This window comes from Gavia stellata, chromosome 3 (assembly GCF_030936135.1).
Source record: "Gavia stellata isolate bGavSte3 chromosome 3, bGavSte3.hap2, whole genome shotgun sequence".
Classification (NCBI taxonomy): Eukaryota; Metazoa; Chordata; class Aves; order Gaviiformes; family Gaviidae; genus Gavia; species Gavia stellata.
In genome coordinates, this window is record NC_082596.1 from 82,247,481 (window position 1) to 82,253,803 (window position 6,323).

Genomic DNA, 6,323 nt, shown 5'->3' on the forward strand with positions numbered 1-6,323 from the left:
ATTTGGTGTAGGCAAGCTCCAGACTCACCAACATATTCAGCAGCTGATCACCGAATTTTCCTTTCCTTTCTAGAAAAAAGTCTTCCATCAATAAATAAATATTTAGAGAAAAACTGCATTGGGGCTGTCTTGAACAAAGACTGATTTGATGAATAAAATCCCGTAGCAGTACTCAATCTCTCTCACATTCAAAACACATCACAGTTGCTGTTTAAAGTACCATGATATGACATCAGCTCTGTGAATCAGAGCTCCTCCAACCAGAATTAGCAAGTTTGAGCTGCCAAGGTGTAGTCTAGAAGAGGGTGGTTCAAGTTGCCCTAGTCCCACAGGTATGAGGGAGGAAGAAAGAGGGGGACACCTGTTGTCCTGTTTGTTTTGGTCATGCACTGCTCTTTCTGACATCTCAGCACCTTTTAGCAGACAGGACAGGACTTTTACCTGTGAAAGTGAAGCACAGATTTTAGTCCATGCTCCATCCAACAGCCATGCTATGGATTGGTGGGAAAAGTGGACGAAAGGAGGTAACAGAGAAACCACATGTGTCGGGATGGGCTTGGTGTGTTTGGGAAACCCTTGTTATGGAAAGGGGCTGGGGGTGGCCCTCTCTTGCAGCTTGGCAGCTGGATCAGGCTGGCCAGATGCATCCCACCCTGCAGCACCAGAGAACTGCAGAGAGAGCAAGCACTCTGCTCTGGGTGCAGGGGAACTGGGATCTGCTGGAAGCGGTGTGGGGCAAGCAGGGAGGGAGTCAAAGCAAGCCTTGCACTTAGAGCAGGATTTGTTGGGTCAGTGGCAATGACAGCAGAGGGCTAACCTCATCTTCTGCCTGTGTGGCTGGAGCTCAGTGGTGAAAGCAGCCTGTGCTGTGCTTCCTTGCTTCTGCTTTAGGAGGTATTGGTCTAATGGGCTGTGAACTTACGGCATGACACCAGGGTAAATCTTTGATTTTCCCCAAAGGCTCTGTCCTTCACTGGATGTAATGGAGTTACCTCTCAGGGACTGGGACCTGAACCTGAGTAGGTAATGAGGCTTAAGCCATGAAACTTTGAGAGGCTGACAGGGCAGGGGAGCAGCAGCATCTCACAGGGATGTAGGGGAAGACGGTCATTTGTGGGCATCTGTCCAAGAACATGTGAAAGCATGTGCAGTGGGTCAGGCTTGCTTTGGTGGTGGGTAATGGTTTGGGACTCTGCTGTTTAAGATCAGCCCTGCTGAGAAGAATCAATGTAAATTTGCTGAAGGAAGGTGTGGTGCTTGCTGTAGTCTGCAGTTCAAAATGGTAGACTTTTGTTGGTTGTGGGAAGGTTTTTTTCCTTGATTGTTAAAAGACAGGAAAAGACTCCATGTAAAAGGTTACTTGTTTTGAAATACAGATTCTGTGAGGATATCTGCCCTCAATCTCTTGATGAAAGAGCTGTACAGCACTGCAGTGTCTGCTGTAACAAATAGCCAGCAATGAATGCAGCTAGCAAGGATGGTTGTTGATCAGTACAGGTAGCAGACATCCCAGGCACCGCCATTTAGTGCCTAAATCGTACAGAGGCCTCTCTTCCCAGATGGAGTAGACGGTGGAATCCTCAAAACCAAATATCCCTCACAGGCAACAAATTTACCTCCCCTTCACCTGAGAGCCGCTTAGTCCAGTCTCCCACAGCATGGTCCCACCAGAAGGGGAAAAACCTTTCTAGCTGCTCATTGTGGACAGAGGCAGACTAGGTCAGGACTTTTGCCAGTGTACTCTGAAGGATGTCAGTCTCACTTGCTGTTACTTTTTCAGGTTTTTCCAAGTTTGTGTTTTCCCAATAAAGTTTGGTTTTCTTGCAAACAGGAAGCTATTTGTCATTCTTGAATGCCCAGACAATAAAATTTGGTTTATCAGGTGCTCTTACAATCTCCAGATGCCTAACTGCTGATCCTTGGAGAACTGGGGAGATTTTCCGAGACTTTTTCTGCTCTGGCAAAAATTAGTTGAAGGTGGTCAGGTGGCTTAAAGAGTGTCAGGCAAGGACAGATGGATGGACCAGCAGCAGAGTGGCAGACTGCCTCATGCTTAGGAAACACTTGTTCATGGCTGTGTTCACAACTGTGCCTTGAGCCCGAAAGTTTTATTGGTCCATTCAATGGAAAAAAAAAAAAAGTGTCTATTTTTTTCATTTTTATCAGATGTTTTTTGTCTACTTATTAACTTATGCAAAAGCCATTAGAAAATTTAGGTTAGGTTTTTATAAAGGTGTAATGGATCCCTATGACCTTTTAATGCAGATAAAAGGCATATCCCTAAGACCTGTTAGTGCAGGTAAAAGGCATGTAGGAAAAAAACCCATGAACATTGTTTGGCTGACATGAATCTCTGGAATACAAAGTTAGAATCAGTGCTATTTGTCTGAAGATTAATCTCCCTCTTAAGTTTAAGCATTGTTTGATTCATTGCATGCCAACTGCCCAAACAATTTCTTTTAACTAACTCGGGGCTTTGGAAGTGGAATATGTTACAAATACTCTGAGCTAATTTGCCAACCCCAGGTTGTTGCCATGTGATCTTCCAGCTCTGGGTAGAGCTCCTGGGGCTTCACATATCTTTTGGGCAAAGTGACAAGGTTCTGTTATGTAGACTGAACTGAAACTGCGTGAATAAAGCACAGTCTTTAATGTTGTAGAGTGCTGTGCTTATATATTTTGACAAATTTAGTTGAATTTTAATTATTTATATAGCTCCAGAATGTAAAGAGATTATTTTTTGTAAAAATAATTGCTTTTGTAGTGTGAGAGCAAACACATCATTGTGCTGCTAGGAAGTGTCTGTGACAAATTCCTGTCACCAACAAGCCAGCAATGGCTGCTCGTTTCCGCTGGGGGGTATCTTAGTTTTTAAACTCACCTTGTAAGTTTTAGCATAGAAAAATCACTCTTTTTAACTGCATGCAATATTTTAATTATTCACTTAACAGTTACCATGCTATAGTGATTTCCGCTTGCGTGAATTAGCACGAGTGGAGGAAAGCAATGCAGTGCTGTGGGATTCCTCGGTCAGTGTGTGTTAGTGTCCCACTGCTGGTGGGTTCTGTGGCATCAGTGGGAGTCAGGATGGGCAGAGCGAGTGTTTCTTCTGGTGCTATTTTGCATAGATTTTCTAAGCTTTGAGCGTTTCTCCTGGGCATGAAAATAAGGACTAAACTGGGCAAAGTGGTGTCCTGCCCTCTGAAACAGCAGTTCCTTTCTATGTTTGATAACTCTAATATGACACAAAAATCCCTCTGGTAGCTTCGTACTGAGCTTTTAGGTTGATGAGAAGCAGTTATGTGCAATGTTAAATTTGGGGATGATCACTTGCTCATAGCGGTCAGATGTCTGGAATCTGCTCTTGGACTCTGGCTGATGATATGGTTCAGTGCAGACTAGTGCAGCTATTGTGAGGAAAATCCATAATTACGAAGCTTTGTTATTTGTGTGTGTATAGGTAATTTTCAGACAGACTTGCTGCTTGATTGCGGAACTTGCCTTTTGAGGACTGATCAAATATTAAACTTTTTAAAAGATTGATCCTGAACCGTTTATGTACATGTCCTGCTTTCAGCTGGGATGGAGTTAATTTTCTTCATAGTAGCTAGTATGGGGCTGTGTTTTGGATTTGTGCTGGAAACAGTGTTGATAACACAGGGATGTTTTAGTTACTGCTGAGCAGTACTTACACAGCGTCAAGGCCTTTTCTGCTTCTCACACCACCCCACCAGCGAGTAGGCTGGGGGTGCACAAGAAGTTGGGAGGGGGCACAGCCGGGACAGCTGACCCCAACTGACCAAAGGGATATTCCACACCATATGATGTCATGCTCAGCATATAAAGCTGGGGAAAGAAGAAGGAAGGGGGGGACATTTGGAGTGATGGTGTTTGTCTTCCTTGGGACGACAAACTTCCTTGGGAAGACCTGCCTGCCGATGGGAAGTAGTGAATGAATTCCTCGTTTTGCTTTGCTTGTGTGCGTGGCTTTTGCTTTACCCGTTGAACTGTTTTTATCTCCACCCATGAGTTTTCTCACTTTTTCCTTCCGATTCTCTCCCCCATCCCACCAGGGGTGAGTGAGTGCACGGCTGTGTGGTGCTTAGTTGCCGGCTGGGGTTAAACCATGACAGTACAGAACACATTACACTGACGTCATTTGAGATACTCGTGTACAAATGCTCTGAAGAGACAGACTTAAGATGTATTTTCTGAGTTTTTGTTTCTTACAGCCCCCCTTACCACTCTAACTAAATCATTCTTCAGAAAAGGATCTTTATTTTGTCATTGTATCAAGCAGTATTTTTGTAAAAATCTAACATGTATTTAAGATTTCCTTTTCAAGAGCAAATCAATTGAAGCTGATAACCAGTTCTCCATTAACTGACTCTTGGTTTTGTTTTGAGTACAGAAGTGTTTACTAACATATACCAAACCACTCCATCTGATGGGATTCCCACTTCTTCCAGATGTGGATGCAGAACTGGTTAGGTCATTCAGGAAAGAGTCTTTATTAATGCTCCATGTAAAACTTGACTAAACTTTTTTGTATATTTTTTCAATAGGTCTGACACTTCTAGTCCTATCACAATTCATTGAACAAATCTCGATACTTCTTCCTAACATTTCATTATCCCTCATGCATATCTTGACATCTCTGGAACGCAGGAGTAAACAAACAAAACCCAGAATATTTTATTTTTATTATTACATATGTATTGAATTGCATTCCTTCTGGTACTTCTAGTATTTAAGCAATAGCACAGATTAACTGTGGTTTCTGTTCAATTGTTAAATGACAAAATACAGCTGAAGATGTTTACATGTTTTCCCCTGAGGGATGCTTTTGCTTTGTTAGCATTAAGTTAAGGTTTGATTCTGCTGTGATCAGCAGTTACCTTGATTGTGTCAGTGTTTTTACAGCATAGCCAGGTACAAAATATTTTAACATGAACTTCTCTTTTCACTATTAAATTTGTCTCACGTCTAGGACAAACTTCTTTTGTTGAAGGATAAATACATTTCTAAGTTTGCTAATGGAGCATATGGGAAATTCTGTGATATCTGTTCTCCCACTTGGTAGTAATCTTCCAATTTTGGTTGCAACCCCGGCTATGACTGGAGGCTAGACCTCTTGTGGTTGTCTGGACCAAAGATGGTAATCTTTCCAGGATATGGGTGAACACAAGAGGTGTGGTCCTTCTAGTCCATGAAATTGTTCATTCAACCAGGAAAACACCATGGGCTGTTAAAATTGCCATGAGGGCATTTGACCTGGAGTTGTCCTTCAAGTGCTGAAGCGATTCCAAATTTTTCTTCCATATAATTGTTGTTGGCAAAGTGTCAGAAAGCGCTGCATTTGTCAGCCACTTTTGCAGTAAAGCAGGCAATACTTTTTGTTTAAAGGTAGTGCAGTCCAGTGGATAGGACGCAGAGGTGCTCCCCCAAGGTGGGGTCCTCTCTCGTTTCTGAAAATGGACGTCCTTCTTTACGTCACAAAAGTAGCCCCCAAAACTGCTGAGTTAGTGGAAACTTGGTCCAAGTGAGGCCTGTAACCATTTTGTACTGTACAAAGAGGGTCCATCGGTTCAGTTACCAGCTGTTTCTCAGGGCAAACCTGTCATGCTTCCAGAGCAAACAGGTACGGGATTTGGGGAAGAATATGCAATACCCATCTCGGGTTTAATGCAGATACGTGCAATACAACCTCAGATAGACAGCCAAGGGACTGAAGCAGCTAAATTCAGGGTACGTGGCAGGTGGATGAGTACAGCCACGTACTTCATTGCCAGTTTTATTTCAGCCTGAGGCCATCCTGCACACAGGGAGCTTCAGCTAGTCAGACACACTGTTCCTCTACTGGCTGCAGTTTGTGTAGCAGCATTTTAGGTTTATTATATTTGATTTGTGAAGATATTAGGCTGCCTGCGCACTTTTTCAGAGGGGCCACCCCTGTGGGAGCGGGTGGCCGGCCAGCCCTCCCCCAGTAGCCCACCATGCACACAGGCACCCGCTTGTAGTTTGGCAGAATTCTTGTTGCAACATGGCATCTGCCAAGAGTCATTTATTTATTTCACATCTCAGAATAAGTGGAAATACTAATTTTTCTGGGTGCAGTGTGAAATGTAATGCGTTCAGTAGTGATGGACAGCCCACGGCTGCGCTGGCCCTCAGCCCAGGGAGCCAGCCCTCCAGGAGAGCACAGGACTCTCCCCTTGACATCGCTTTATCAAAGGTAAATAATCTGAGTTTTGCTAGTTACTGGACACTCTTTATGAATATCAATTAATTGAATAGAGATTTAAATGTGAGGCTCATTTTTA